This window comes from Phodopus roborovskii, unplaced genomic scaffold (genome assembly GCF_943737965.1).
Source record: "Phodopus roborovskii unplaced genomic scaffold, PHOROB, whole genome shotgun sequence".
NCBI lineage: Eukaryota > Metazoa > Chordata > Mammalia > Rodentia > Cricetidae > Phodopus > Phodopus roborovskii.
The window spans coordinates 8,729,541-8,745,546 of record NW_026125059.1 but is presented as its reverse complement, the minus strand read 5'-3'; the positions used below and the strand labels follow the sequence as shown (position 1 = coordinate 8,745,546).

General features: G+C 45.9%; 1 protein-coding gene across 1 annotated transcript in view; it reads left to right on the top strand.

Annotated features, from left to right (window-relative positions):
- The window catches only part of Tshz2 (teashirt zinc finger homeobox 2), a 424,927-nt gene that overhangs the window by 283,244 nt on the left and 125,677 nt on the right, over window positions 1-16,006 (top strand). The window lies entirely within an intron of this gene.

Below are 16,006 nucleotides of genomic sequence, written 5' to 3'. Positions count from 1 at the left end.
TTGGTTGATGATTGATGTGGGAGATCCCAGCTCAGTGTGGGTGGTACCACCCCTGGAGAGGTGGCCCCAGGTGCTATAAGAAAGCAAGATGAGCAAGCCATGAAAGACAAGCCTCCTCCTTTAGTTCCTGCCTCCAGGTCCCTCCTTTGAGTTCCATAGACTTTGAACTGTGAGGTGAAATATGTCCTCCCTTAGCCCAAGTTGCTTTGGGTCACGGTGTTTTGTCACAGCAATAGAAACCCCAACTAAAACACCAAGAAAGCAAACAAAAGTATTAGGTTCTAGGCTGGGTCTTTGCAGAAAAATGAATGCAGATGAGTGAACATACTTGCCTAGGTGAAACCTGCTGGGTCAAAGTCAAGATTCAAGCTGCAGGTAGTGGCTTCCTGCAGGTTCTTTGCTGACTTACCCAACAAAGTGCTGTCCTAGTTAGGTGTCATCAAACCTGACCTGACACCTGTTTTGTAAATAAAGTTTTATTGGAACACAGCCATTCCATTTGTTTTCATATTTGTGGCTATTTTGTTCTTTAACGTCAAACTTGAAAAATTACAGCAGGAAATACATAGCCCACAAAATCTAAAATTATCTATCCCTTAGGAAACTTTTGCCAACCTTTGGCCTACATGGTAGATGATTATTGGGGGTAAGTGTGGGGGTGGGGGAAGCCTCATTGCTGTTTCCCCTTCATGAGCTAAAGGAAAGGTCACTAGTCCGTGGTGGAAGAAGGTGGTCAGCCCTTGGAATGCTGGTCAGAAACACTAAGGGCAAAACTGGATCTTCACTTAGGTCTTGAAGCTCTGTGTCACAGTGTCTATACTATCAACAAGAAAAAAATCTTAAAATATTATGATAGAGTGCATATAAATGCCACTCACAGATACTGAGAACTGGATAGGAAAGCTGGGCATCCAGGACCACTGCCTAGGTTCAAGCCACAACTGAGGGAGTAGAAGCCCCTGCCCGGCCTGGATCCACTTCCTCCTGAAACCCTGGAAAGTACTTGTGACTTTTCACATTTGCCTGCATACAGCATCTCCTTCTGCCAAGGTTTCTGCCTGTCTGTCTGATGGGAAGCCTGTCAGTTCTATCTTGTGAACCCCCTTTTTTCCAACCAAGCACTTGAGCAGAGATACCTGAGTATCCTGCTTTTAATTCCCAAAATGAAAAAAATCCGGGAAAGATGGTTGTTATTATTTTCCTAAGCAAGGAATGGAGGAGGAAGAGAGATATCTATAATTTTGTCAGTGATCCCTCAAATTTTCTTTTGGCCACCGGGCATTGAGCATCTTGCCTGATGTAAAGTTGGAAAGTCTCCCCTGTAGTGATTTTACAGAAATGACTAATTATTGAGATTGTGGGGTATTGATCTAGGAGGAGAATATAAACATCATCTGTGTGATACAGATAGCCAAAATAAAGGACAATGGGCTGAGAAGCCTGAGGGCCCCTAACAATGGAGGCCACAGATCTAGAATGGTCTCTGTCTTAAATTACATGTTGGGCAGCCACTCCCTTTTCTTTGCTGTGTGTGTATCCGCCATGACTGCTTTCTCTAGAATGCACATCCATTATCCACCAATGTCCTAAACAGTCCTGCTCTTACCAGAGTCAGGCTGCTTCATAGAGGATCCACATAACTTGGCCGAGGTCACAGGGCCAAGAAGAACTGGAGAAAAGCCGTCTGCACCTCATGCACCATTCTCGACCTTCGCTGCCCTTTTTCCAGATACCATGAACACAGTTTTTGAGACAGGAACTCTCACTGGCCAGGAGCTTTCTATGTAGTCTAGGCTGGCTAGCTAGTGAGCTCCAGCCCCATCCTCCATTCCCCAGGGTGGGATTAGAAGCATCCAGCAACCCCTCACTGATTCTAGGGGCGTGCTGGCACACCTGCTAGTCTATTGACTGACTGAGCCATCCGCCCAGCTGTGGAGTGTCATGCTGCGTGGAGTTCCGTTAGATAAACTCCTAGTGTTTTATGCCTCGGTTTCTCCATCTTGCAGATTATTATAAACTGCTTTCCTGCCTTGCTCCTATCAGTCAGGATGACATCAAACTTCTTTGGAAAGTGACAAGCTCATAAAACAAAAACGTGTTTTATTAAAGTCAAATCAAAACTCAGAATATATTTTAGCTGGGCACAAATTATACATCTGAGGCATCATTTTTTTAGTTCCCCAGTCATCTTTTGCTTTGTTCTGAGCTTTGGAACTCCTCTGACTTCCTGATGCTAATTCCCATTTAAAGACCATTTAATTGAGAGAGGTCCAAAAAACTCAGCAGCTCAATAAAAATTTCAGTCCATCAAGGATTCGGAGATGAGTCTTTCTGGTTTAAGTCGTTTTGATCTTTTCCTCCTCCATCCTTTAAGCCTTTTTTGTGAGAACTCCTCAATAACTGCCCTTTTAGTTCTTATTTCTCAACTTTCCCTTGGAAGCATCAGGTTTCCACCCCACTGCAAAGATAAAGACCCTGTATAAGCCCTGCAGGGATGCTCTTGTGGCTGCAGAAAGACCCTGGGCACTCCACTCACCATGCTCAGGCACACATGGGGCCTTCTGCTGGATCCCTTCCCATCCCTCCCTGTTATCTTAGAGGATGTGGTATTTCCACATAGTAGGTGCCAGTTTAGACACAGGCTCTGGTTCTGTTCCCTTCTCCTCCGTTAACAAAACAAATGCTTGAGAAGGGACTGGGGGGGGGGTGCTGTGTATAGTGTTAAGTGGGTAGAGTGCTGGCTATGTGAGGACATGAGTTCAAATCCCCAGAAACCATGTATTATTCAGACCCAATAACATGTGTCTGTAATCTTTACAGGAAACTGAGAGGTGGAAAATCCAGAAGCACTAAGAGTCACCTAGCCTGGTAGATGCACCAACAAACAGCATTTGGTAACATTTGCTTGTAATCCCAGCCCTCAGCAGGTAGATACAGGAGAATCCACAACTTTGGAGAGCCATTCAATGAGGCCATCCTGGGATACTTGAGACCCTGTTGAAAAAGAATCAAACAAAAAATGATTAGTAGTCAAAGTTCAAGAGGTAGATAAGAAAATTGAATGAGGAGGTAGGTGAGTGGATGGGTCTGGGAGAAGTTAAGGGGAGGAGTGATGATGAGTATGATCAAAGGCACTATATGAAAGTCTCAACATGGTAATTAAAATGTATCTTTAAAGAGAGTTCAGTGAATTTATTTCTATGCCATAAGAATATAGATGTGCATATATGTTAAAGCCTGTGTGCATATGGCTATATATTTTAAAATAACGACTGGAATGGGAAAGCTTGCAAAGCAGGAGGTCTCTAGTTCCCTTCAGCTGAAACCCATAACTTCTGCAGTATCAGCAGCATCCTTACAGAAAACCTCGGGGACCTGGAGAGCCAGCTAGTTCATCCATTAAGAGTGACTGTTGCTCTTACAGAGCCTGGTTCAAATACCAACACTTTGGCTCACAATCATCTGTAACTCCAGCTCCAGGGGACCCCACACCCCTATCTGGTCTGAGGGCACTGCCCACCCATGCTCACACACACACACACACACACACACACACACACACACAAACACTTGCACACAAATACACTAACTCACACAAACAAACACATACACTCACACACATATTCACACTCACACATACACACATGCACACACACACACATACACTCACACACACAGAGGCTTGTATGCACATACATGCAAATTAAAAAAAAATATTTTATCAGTACTCATGGCCAAAATGCAAAGGCTAGGAAAACAGTGTTTGTTCTTCTCTGTGGCTCCATCCTAGTGCTGCTCAGGTCTCAAAGTCTGTTTTCTTGATGTAAAACGAGAAGCAAGAGGCATGCATGGGGCATTTAAGCCTTGACGTGGGCTTGAGCCATGGACTTTCTTCTGAGGGGAAGAACAGCCTCTGGCCTGTAGCCCTGCTCTGCTGCTGGGTCTCTGCATGCCAAAAGTTTTTAGCTTGGGCTGGGGGACTTCTCACCATCGGGCTGCAAAACCATCACCTCTACACAGGACACATTACTCATGGGGTCTGTTTCTCCTCTCAGCTTCAGATCCCATTATCTAGCTGTTCCATCTGCAATCTTTAAAAAAAAATGGTAAGCTTTCTTCATAAATATTTCAGGTTGTGCTCTGGGTGTTTTGTCTCCTCTGAAGTCCAGAAATTGATGTCTCTTGGGGAAATTTGCAACTTGAGCCAGCCCTCCTGGTGCTGAGCTGGCTACCTCCTGACTTGAGGATGGCCAGTCTGTCAGCCACACACTGTGATTACACAGCTCGGGCGCTTCCATGAGACTTTGCTAGCCTGTCCCTTAGCATGCTTCCCAGGAGCAGCTTTCCTGCATTTGATGGCTCAGCAAGCACGGTGTCCCTATCATCCACATCCCTCAGTGGAGATGTGGGGCCACAGTAAAACAGCTGGTGCAGCTGTGCAAGCCCTTCCAGGAATGTCTCCTCCCGCAGCTCGCTCCCATGACCTTTTCCTTTCTCCTAAAACACAAGCTGCAAATATCTTTGTCCTTTATCATAACTGAAGTCTGTTCTGTTCTCCCTTAATCGCAGGTCAAAGCCATCCTCCCAGAAACTCCTTCATACATTCAGTCCAAGGCTAAGGTTAAGGAGATAAACCAAGGAATGTATTCCATGCATTTTCCCTGGCTTTGGCTATTTTCTTCCAAAGAAAATGGTTGAGATGAAGCCGAAACCAAGTTGGAAATTTCTGAAGGTCCAGAAGCTCCACCCCAAAATGAACCTTGGAGTCTGTTTCTTTGTGGTGTGTGTGTGTGTGTGTGTGTGTGTGTGTGTGTGTGTGTACATGTGAGTATCCATGTTCACATGTTCACATGCAGGATGCACGTGCCTTTGTATGCATGTGCAGTCTTCTTAGTCACACTCCTACAGACCACCTTTTTTCTGTTGGTTTGTGAAACAGGGTCTCTTCACTGACCTGATGATGCTCACTGATCCAGCTAGGCTGGTTGGCCAGTGAATTCCAGGCATTCTCTAGTCTCTGCCTACCTAGTTCTGGGATTGTAAATGCCAGCCCCTCCCACAGTGCTGGGATTCTTAGTGCAGGCCCCACCTCCAGTAGGTGCTGGGGGAATGAACTTGTGTCCTCTGCTTGTTCTGCTAATACATTATTAACCAGGTGTCTCCCCAGTCTCCTGAGTCAGTTTCTTACACAGACAGAAGTAAGAGGGGAAAATGTCATATCCAAAGCAAGTCTGGGATCTTTGTGTCCAGTCCAAAGAGGTGACCTTTATGTGAGGAAACATAAATAAATCAGGAAGGTTGGCTTCCGAGACCTAAAGAGAGTGTGTTCTAGAGGACTCACGACTGTCACTCAAGAATGAACCCGGCTGGCTTGAGAACAGGGAATGGAACAAGTGTTAAGACAGAAGGATGATGGGGGGGGGGGGGGGTTCTGAACTGGACTCAACAGGCCTGAGTGCAGAGAGCTTGACTGCTGCAAAAGGGGAGGTCCTGACAAGTGGCCAGGGAGCTGCAAGCCCAGGAATGGAGCACATCTTGTTAATCTTCAAAGAGTACATCCTGGGACCAGGTCCCAGGAAATAAGAAGAAAAATACCATCATGGAAGGAAGTCAGGACAGGAACTCAAGCAGGGTAGGAGCCTGATGCAGATGCAGAGGCCACGGAGGGTGCTGCTTACTGGCTTGCTTCCCGTGGCTTTCTCAGCCTGCTTTCTTATAAAACCCAAGACCACCAACGAAGGCATGGCCCCACCCACAATGGGCTGAGCCCTTCCCACATCAATCACTAATTAAGAAAATGCCCCACAGCTTTGCCCACAGCCTGGTCTTAGGGAGACAGTTTCTCAGTTCAGGTTCTCTCCTTTCAGATAATTCCAGCATGTGTCAAGCCGATGTAAAACTATCCAGCAATACCCTTCCCTTTTCCCTCCTCCTCCTCTCCTTCCTGCTCCTAACCTCAGAGTACATTTTAGTCCTAAGAAAAGATTTGGCTAAATGTCTACCCACACCCTCTTGTCTCAATTCGGAAAACATTCCTCATGAAGCAGAAAGTATCTTGGTTGAGGCACAAGCCTGTCCAGCCCATAAGGTTTATAGTAGTCACTTTTTTGTCCTATATGTAAGATTCTGTTGAGAAACCCCAATAAGCTGAACACACACACACACACACAGGCACACGCACACATGCACACACATAGTCAGTGGTGGCAAGGTCCCAGGCAGGAAGGAAGGAGACAGTGAGAGCCTGGGAATCATCTTGTTCCTGAGCAAAGCCCCAGCTGAAGCAATGATGGATGGTCCTGGGATCCCATCTGTCCCACAGAAAGGAGAAGCCACACCCAGCCTATGAGAAAGCCAGCTTGTTTGGACAAGCCAGTCACACTAACGAGATCAAGAAAGAACTGAAGCAGTTAATTGGATGATTAATCGATCACTGATGTCCTCTGCCCCACAGATATGTAAAATAATGTGAACTATTTCCCCTTAAGTTAGACCGTCACATCAGCTCCCACTGCTTTAGTGTGAGCTTGTTTTCCTTTAAAAAACACACATTTTTACCATAAAATAGGTTAATGGGTTTCGCCTTTGTGTCTCTCATTTTTAATTGTTTGTTATTTTTATTTTTAAGCCTAAATGTAACTGCTCTTTCAATTTAGTCACTCTGTTGGTTTTTTTGGGTTTTTTGTTTTGTTTTGTTTTTTGAGTGGGGTGCTTGGTCTAACCAACTCTTCTGCACTCTACCCCATCCTAACCCAATTTTACTTTCTTAATTCTCCCAGTTGCTAAATAATGAGCCCGTCTCCCAGCACACGATGTACAGGACCCATCCTCCAAGCAGCCCTTAGCTTTTGCCGCAGCTCAGCAAGCCAGCTCCCAACACTAAAATTTGAATTTTGGCCACATGTCCCCACTCACTGGCAAGCGTGTGCGAGTGTAATGAGGTGACTATGGTTTGAAGTTTTTATTTGATTGCTTCATTTGGACACCAGCGCTGTTCTGGGGTTCCAGGGAGCACTCTCTTCTAAATGTGACATAGAACCGGTCCCAGGATGGCGTGTTCCCCCGCATGATTGTGCAGTTCTCCTCCTTAAAACTTTATCTTAAAAAGTAAAATAAAGAATAAAAAAGAGAAAGAAAAAAGAACCCCCAGGCATGTTCTCCTCTCCCAGGGTTTATGTCTTTACTTCCCTCATGCTGTTCGCTCCTTCCCTGCCAGCACAGGACAGCTGTAACTGAGCCATTGCGCAAAGGCATGCCAAAGACACTTGCGGAAAAATGTTTATTTCTCTCGAGTACAGAGCCAGCGCTTTCAGATTTTTCTCAAGTGCAGTCCCCCATGAATCGTCACTACCTGCTTTAGTAACTTCCCACGGGCATGCACATTTGTGTAGGGATAGTGGTGTTATTTTGTAGTTTGTGGGGACAGGAGGGGGTGGGGGGTTGGAGAGGCGGGGCACTGCAAATGTCAACCCTCGGGAAGCATTCTGGAGGGCTTCCAGCCAGGGCCAGCTCAGATCTGCAGCTAAGGGACTTCCATCTCAACGCCCGCCTTTTAAGGTTACAAGAATCATAAAATCACTCAGGACATCTTATTCCCTGACCGCCTCCTCTTTCCCATCCTGATGGCAGCTGTTCAAACTGTGGGGGAGGTGGCTTTCATGCTCCCAGGACACACTGGAGTCCAAGTGCTCACTGCTCTGTAGTCACTTTCATTTTCTGTAGGAGGGTGTACACCTGTGTGCAAGTGTTCGTGGAGGCCAGAGATTGACACTGGGTGCCCTCCTTAGTCACTCTGACCGGTGTGTGTGTGTGTGTGTGTGTGTGTGTTGTCCTGTGAGTGTGTGTTGTGAGTATGTGTGTGAGTGTGAGTGTGTGTGTAAATGTGTGTGAGTGTGTTTGTCTTGTGAGTGTGTATGAGTGTGTGTGAATGTGTGTGAGTGTGTTTGTCTTGTGAGTGTGTGTGTAAATGTGTGTGTGTTTGTCTTGTGAGTATGTGAGTGTGTGTGTGGATGTGTGTGTGTGTTTGTCTTGTGAGTGAGTGAGTGTGTGTGTGTGTGTGTGTGTGTGTGTGTGTGTGTGTGTGTAGACAGGGTCTCACAATGAACCTGGAGCTTGCCATTTCACCACACTGGCTGGCCAGTGAGCCCCCAGGGATCCTGTTGACTTCTTCTCCCCAGAACTGGGATTAGATGTGCCCCCTCCCCACTTTCTTATGTGAGTCCATGAGAAACTGGGTCTTTGTGCTTTCATGGTCTTCTTCCCCAGCTCTCTCTTTTCATTTTTAATCTAAAATTTAAGATTAACAAACTCAAACACATGGATAGTGGGGGAAGGAGATGAATTACAATGTATGATTTGTACTAAGAGACCCATTTCTTTGAATGCTAGCTTTATAAAAATAAAAAATAAATAAAAAAACTTACTAAAACAAAACTACTATTTCCTCCCGATGTAAGATTATTCCCCTTAGATGAATGACATCTGAGGAAGTCGGTATGATAGGAAGAGACCATGAACCTGATTTGCCTCAGATAAGCTCCATGAATCTTTCCAAGTCATGGGCAGGCCATCAAGTGTGTGTCTGAGATTAACCTCTGGCACCCCAGGGAAATCTTCCCATCACTATGGAGAGGGAGGGGGAAGAAGAAAGGGGCAGGATTGTATCTTCCTTCCCTTCTCCTCCTGAGGAAAGGTGTTGTGTGTGGTGTGGTGAGGCCTGTGGCTAGGAATAACTACACCAAGTGACTTTTGAAAGAGGAGATCAAATAAATTCAAGAGCAATGTGCGGCAAAAAGAAAACAACCTGGAAAGCAATCAGGTGAAAGTTCGTGTTCCCAGGAGTTGGAGCACAGCCTGGGCTATGTAGGGAGACCTTGCCTCAAAAACAAACAAAAGACTACTAATGACACCTCTCAGGCATCCATTCTCAATAGCTACTCCTTCCTGCCCATCCCCCAGGGCCAAACCAAACCTTCCATATTTGCATGTAGAAGGCTTTAGTCCAGAGCTGTAGTCCAGGGAACAGGAAAAGCTCTGCTGCCTGAAGATCGGCAGGCAAGGCTTTGCAGAAGAGCTGCATTTCCTTTCAATGGGTACTGGCTTCTCCTTGTATTGTTATCTAGTTGCTTAGCAACATTAAACTTGCTAAAAAGCACAGAGTCATCTTGCAGTCCCAACTTCCATGGTGTGTGTGTGTGTGTGTGTGTGTGTGTGTGTGTGTGTGTGTTGTAAAGGAACCTTCTATTAGGAGAAAATTCACCCTTGTGGCAGTGCCATTTGAGGGAAGGAAAGTATATATTTTAAAAGGTTTCCCAGCCAACGTGACTACGTCTCCCACTTCACACTCGGAGATGAGCGTATCATAATATTTAAATCAGTTTTGAGAAACTCTCTTGGAAAAGGAAAGGGGGGAAATCCCCTGGTGAAATGAGTACCCAGGGAGGCCACGGAGTTCATAACCATAGTGACTGACGCTGGCAAGCTACACCAGAGAGCCCACGGGAGCCAGCTCTTGAGTTCTGCCTGTGGTCCCCTGTTCCTGACGGGATACCACTTGGCCTCGTATGAAATGGGAGTGGCAATGCCAGGGTTTTCTTTGGACATTGCCAGAAGTTTAAAGAACAGCAGAGAGACAGAAGTCCCCTGCATGCTCCTTTAATGTTACTAAAAGGCAAAAACACAAAACTGTATGAGGCTTGCTGGGCTGGGAAGGACCCAGGCCTGGTAGAACGCAGCTTGGCCGGCAGAGCCCTGCTGAACATGCTTGGAGTCCCTAGCTGGCTCTCCAGCTTTGCATAAGCCAGGTGAGGCAAAGCATGGCTGTAAACTGCACACACACTGGTCGTGCAGGCTGGGAAAGTGTGTCGTTTGGGGCTGCTTAAAGAGTTTGAGGCTCCCGTGGAGGGAATACTCTCTCAGCCCAAACACACAGAGGAGGACCTAAGCCCTCCCCAAAATGATGTGACAGACTTGGATGATTCCCCCCTGGAAGAGGCCTCACCCTCCCGGGGGAGTGGATGGATTGGGGGGAGGGGTGGGGGAGTCAGTAGGGGGGAAAGGGAGAAGGAACTGGGATTGATATGTAAAATAAGATTGTTTTTAATTAATTAATTAATAATTAGAAAAAACTTTCAGGCTCACTGGGATCCACGAGACCCTATCTCAAGAAAGAGGGAGAAGATAAACACTCGGGGGTGGGGTGAGGGGCTCACAAATTCTCCCCCATAATCTAGAAATTGTTTGGAGACTTCTTTTGGCTTCATTAACCTAGTTTCAGACAGCCGTGGTAATGATCAAATTTTCTTCTCTGGTGAGCTCAAACGTGTGGGAAGGAATGCTTTCTGTCTTAGCAAACACCATCTCTGAAAATAAATTTTCCGTGGCTTCAACAATTACCGACTGTCTCTCCACAGTGTGGGAGTGCTGGCGGGGTAGTGGGTGTTTGTTAACAGTATTTCTGGAACTTTCTTCCTGTCGCCCTGGGATTATGCCTCAAGTTCCTCCAGACATGCAGAAAAACCCTAGCAGAATTCCCTTCCCTGGTCCAGCGGAACCTTGCAGAGAGAGTGGCAAGCCTTAGGGATGGGCTTCCGTGATGCAGCTAATAAATACTCATTTCCATAAAATTTACATGAAAATCTACCCCTTGCTGTGCAAGCGCTCCATCTCATTACTCAAAATAGCAGCAGAGTAATCAATGGGGCCACGCCCCTGTGCCAGAGACAGGCTGTGAGGTCAGAGATAATTTCCACGAGCTCCCCCAAAGAAGCGGGACCTCTCCTGGCTCTTTCTGCATCCTCCTCTCCCAACCACGTGTACCTTATATAAAACAATAGTCTTCAGATTCGCAGCTGCAGTTTCACCTTTTAAAACAATAGTCTTTAGATTCACAGCTGCATTTTCGCACTTCCATGAGTCAAAAGACACAGCACAGGCTACGGTCAAATAATTAAACTTTTAAAAACATGTGTAACATGAATTAATAAAGAGAGAGGGAGAGGGAGAGGGAGAGGGAGAGGGAGAGGGAGAGGGAGAGGGAGAGGGAGAGGGAGAGAGAGAGAGAGAGAGAGAGAGAGAGAGAGAGAGAGAGAGAGAGAGAGAGAGAGAGACCCAGAAACTGATGTTGGGACTCGAGCTTCAAGCTGAGGGTCCGCAAGGGTCCGCAAAGCAAAGTAGCGGTCCCTAGCTCTTGTCTCTACTTAAGGCTGAAAGCACTGATCGAGGAACGAGCTCGTCACAAAGTCTCAAACTGCTGCCTCTCCTCAGTGTGGCTGGAGAATGAATGCCTCCTACTGAACTCTTGCCCCTGATATATATATGATATATGATATGATATGATATGATATGATATGACATGATATATATATATATATATATATATATATATATATATATATGGTGTGAGCTATAATTCTCTTTTACACTGATTCACTCTTGTGTAGATCTAGGTGGCCTTGAACTCAAAGAAGTCCTTCTACCTCTTAATCCTGAGTCCTAGGATAAAAGCGTGTAAGCGCCACCTCCTAGCTTCTGGCTGTTGGGATTAAAAGTGTGTGTCACTACTGTCTTATAGCTATAGCTTGAGGATGACTTTGCTTTTCTGAATCCTCAATCAAATTTTAATAAGCCATAAATAATATATCACTACACACTTGCACAGGGGCTGGAGGGATGACTCTGCAGTTAAGAGTGCTGGCTGCTCTTTCGGAGGACCTGAGTTCAGTTTCCAGCATCCATGTTTGGTGGCTCACAACCACCCATAACTTCAGCTTCAGGGGCTCCAACACACATACGGCAGATACGCATAAATAAAAATTAATTTTTTAAAACACACAGAGACAAAACTAGGTGTTGGGTTACACACCTTTAATCTATATATTTGGGTACTAGAGGCAGGAAGGCAGGATTTCAAGACCAGCCTGGGCTACAAACTGAATTGGAGGCCAGCCTAGGCTATATAAGACTTTGTCTCAAGGAGCCAAATAATGAATGAAAATAAAATATAAAAACAGAAGGCTAGAGAGGTAACTCCCTTAAGAGCACTGTCTGTTCTTCCTGGGAACCTGGGTTTGATGCCCAGCACCCACACAGCAGCTCACACTATCTATAACTCTCTTCTGCATCCCTAAAAATGCATATAGTCCACAGACATACATGCAGGCAAAACAGAGAGAGAGAGAGAGAGAGGTGTAACACAAAAATAAAAACCCAGAGACATGGGGTTCAAGCTCATGATCAGATAAGCAAAGCAGCCAGCCACCAGATTTTGCCTGTACTTCAGTCTGAAAGGGTGATATGGCTAGCTCCGAGAAGCCTCAGAGACAATTGCTCTCTCTGTCTTCACATGAGACCCTTTGCCTCTTCCCCTTACACCTCCCTAGTGCTGGGATTAAAGGTGTGTGATCCCAAGAGCTGAGATCAGCTTTGTGTGAGCTGTCTCTCTTTTACAGTGGATCAATTTTGTATAGCTCACTGCGGTCTTGAACTAACAGAGATCCATCTGCTTATCTCTTGAGTCCTGAGATTAAAGGTGTGTATCACCACTGCCTGGCTCTAGAGCTTATGCCTAGCTTTGTTTCTGTACCCTCAGGCAAGCTTCAATAAATCATAAAGAATATATTATCACAGAGAGGGAAGGAAGGAAGGGAGGAGGACACAGGGAGAGAGGGAGGGGAAATGTTTTTTTTTTTTAAAAAAATGTTTTTCAGACAATATACTTGATCATGTTTCCCCTTGTCCAGCTCCTCCCAGATCTTCCCCCACCTCCCTACTCATTCAAAACTAATAAACAAATAAAAACAAAAGAACCAACAAGACAAAAATGTCAAAACAAAGGGTAAAAAACAAAAGTGGAGTTTGTTTTGTGTTGGCCAGCTACTCCTGGTCACGGGGTCTGCCCTGGAGTGTGGTTAATATATCCAGTGACACTCCAATGTAGGAAACTGATTTTTCCCTTTGTCAGACGGTATCAATTGCAGATAGCCTCTTAGGTAGGGGTGGGAACCTGCCCCGTCTATGTCCCCCTTTTAAGACAATTATAAAAATAGAAGCAAACAACTTCAAAACTACCCATACCGCAGAGAAGCATGGTTTACTATCCCAAGAAGCTCCGCCCTGCAGCTGCTTTGCATTTCCCACTTTTAAATTACTTTGAGGCAACAGCCTGGTCTGCTTCCTGGAAACTTAATCACTTAATCAATGAAGGTGTTTTTCAGTCCAGAAAAAAAATAATACTTTATAACCCATCTTTTTAAAAAATAAAATATTTATGTGTGTACATGCCTGCTCATCTGTAGACATCAAAACAGGGCATTGGATGCCCTGCAGCAGGTTGTTGTGAGCCAGCCAATGTGGGTGCTGGGAGCCCGACTTGATCCTCCACAAGAGCAGCTCTCTTAACCCCCAAGCCCTCCCTTGAACCCTGTCACCCATCTTCCTGATAGAAAAAAGCTCCTGTCTCTGAGCAATGCCGAGTACATGACCTAAACAAAACCTGAACAAACTGGATTTTGATGAAGATCTTGTTGTACTTCAACCTGTGCTTAACGACCTGGGGTTGCTGAGTATTTCCAGCGTTGGGGAAGGGAGGTGGCTCCACGGGTAAGTGCTTGCTGAGCAAATGTGCCCGCTGGGGTGGACATCTCAACAGCTATTTTTTTTTTTTTTTTTTTTACAAAGGTTGGGTAGCCTGTGACCCCCAACACTGGGAATTCAGAGACAAAGTATCCCATGAGGCAAACTAACTATGAACAATAGCCAGAGCTATAAGCTCCTGGTCCCCCAGAAGCTCTGCCTTGGTAAATAAGCAGAAAGCAATCAAGGCGGGCACTCAGCGTCACTGCCAACCCCTCCCCCTCAACGCATGCTCACATGTGCCCCCATGTACACTCACATACTAAAAGACACATGCATACAAGTACCCCACATCCACATCCACTAAAACAGGAAAGAAATGTTTTCAGGCAATTCCACATACCATCTCTAGACCTGGTGCTCTCCTGAAATGTCTGAGTTGTGTAAAAACTTTATTTTTCTTAGTGACTTTGGCTAGGTGAGTGGAGCTTTGTGGGATCATGGGTAAGAACCAAGAGCTAGAGGCTGCTATAGAATTTACTGCTGTGAGATCTTGGGTAAACCAGCAACACCCTTATTCCTTTGTGCCCCCATCTGTGGAAAGGGGAGGAAGGAGTACTCTTTGCCAGGGGGAATGTTAGGGGCATTAAATAAGCTGAATGTCTGGGGAGAATTTTGAGCAGGATTTGCCATGAAGAGTGTAGCTGATACACACTGACTGACAGCTTTGTCTCTACAGGATACCCGTCTCTCACACTTTCCCCCTTTAGTGGTACTGAGCACTTACCTGATATGACCCAGAGTGAACAGGACCCTTTTCCCTCTGAGTTTACACACACACACACACACACACACTGCCCCTGAGCACAGACTAACACTGAGTAGTTAGACAGAGATGGAGATCCCAGGGGAACTCTGTTCTCAACTTTAGAGTCTTCTCACTTATAGCACACAGTGTTACGCTGTGACATTAACCTGTTCAGAGCATTTTTATGATGCGATGTAGTTAGAAGTCCCTCAGCTCCATGCTCCAACTTCCATTTTACCTGTCTCCCTCCCTGGCCATCATGGAAAGATAAAACAGGACAGGAATGGGCATTTTTCCCTCTCTCTTAACTAGATAAACTATTAGATTCTCCACCCAAAGCCTAAATTCATCCCTAAACTTATTGACACATCCAAGATGTGGGAATGACTTTTAAGGATGTCCTCTGGGCACTGGAGAGATGTTTCAATGGTTAAGAGCACTGGCTGTTCTTGCCAAGGCCTCAGGTTCCATTCCCAGCACTCACACCGTAGCTAACAACCATTTATAACCCCAGTCCCCTGGAGTTTGACACCCTCTGCTGGACTCCAAGGGCAGGGTACACATGTGCACAGTCACACATTTAGGCAAAACATACGTGCAAAAATAAATAAAATAAAAGCTACTCCCTGAACCTCACTCACTTCTATCCCCATAGCTTGAGTGAAAAAACAAGGGAAAGTTTGCAATGTGGAGCCTCAGGGCCCCGGTGTTAGCCAGCCATGCCGTCATTTCCGTCCCTTTTCTCCTGGCCTTCCCAGCACTAAGCTTTCTGCATGGGGTAGTGTCTGCACTGGAGAACTCTGTGCTTGCAGAGTGCATGCAGACCTGCACCAGGGCCAGCATTGCATGAAAGTCTCCTCTCCCAAGCAGTGAGCACTATACATAAAGACAGTTACCCTCACTATCAGGTCTGAGAAGCAGGTGTAGTTGTCTACAACCATGTGTGGTGTGAACTGCCATCTTAGTTTACCCCACCCAAGGTGTTTCTTAGGACACGGGACTAAGAAGGCTAAGAAGAAAAGCAGAGATGTCCCAGTAACAAACTGATTCAAAATGAGGGCAGCAACACTGCATGATGTCCAGTGACTTACTGTAGATGGAATTTCTGTTCCACCTGGTCCCACCACCCTTCAGCCCCAAATGAACACACAGAGACTTATAGGAATTATAGACGGTTCGGCCAATGGCTCAGGCTTCTTATTCGCTAGCTCTCTCTTAATCATTAACCCATTTCTATTAATCTAAGTATGTCTTATCTTACTGGAGAAGGCTCCAGCATGCTACTTCTTCGGTGACTACATGGCGTCTCTCTCAGCCTCCCTCTGTGCCCTCTCTTGAGAATTCTCATCGTCTGGTAACCCTTGCCTATACTTCTTCCTGTCTGGCTCCTGGACAATCGGTGTTTCATTCATTAACCAATCGGAGAAAGATATATACAGAAGGACACCCCCCATCAACTTACCCAGTGATAACCAATGTGGCACTGCCAGTTGGTAGCTCAGGTCCCACCCGGGCTGCGCCCTCACTTCTCAGCCTCCCCTTGATAGAAATCTCACCGTTTCCCTTCCCTTCTGTCCTTCCTGGCTCTCCTGTATCTGCTCAAAATGGCTGAGCCGCCTCGCTGTA